Source organism: Limulus polyphemus, unplaced genomic scaffold, assembly GCF_000517525.1.
Source record: "Limulus polyphemus unplaced genomic scaffold, Limulus_polyphemus-2.1.2 Scaffold273, whole genome shotgun sequence".
In the NCBI taxonomy this organism is placed as follows: domain Eukaryota; kingdom Metazoa; phylum Arthropoda; class Merostomata; order Xiphosura; family Limulidae; genus Limulus; species Limulus polyphemus.
Genome location: NW_013665883.1, coordinates 61590 through 61965, shown reverse-complemented (window position 1 = coordinate 61965; position 376 = coordinate 61590).

Here is a 376-nt window from a genome sequence, read left to right as displayed (position 1 = left end):
ATTTACACAATAAAAACTTTATTGAAGCCGTTCGGCTTCTACTTTAAAATATCACTCTACAAGTACATGTTTCGAGGTAAAGTGGTAGCCGTACGGCTTCAATAGTTTTTTTATTGTGTCAATACAAAACGTTGTTTTTAATTATCTGTTATAATTTTAAAAATGTTTAATACTCGCAGCTTATTAGATTCGACTGAATTCGTTCATCATTACAAGAGTTTGAAGATAGAGCTCGTAAACTCATTCGAATTCTTTATAATCGGGGTTTCATATTGCAAAAACTAAACAAAGAATACGTGAATTATTGTGGAAAATTCAACAATGTTCTTGCTAAAGACTATTGTCTTAGAAGTTTTACAGAATATCACAATCCCTT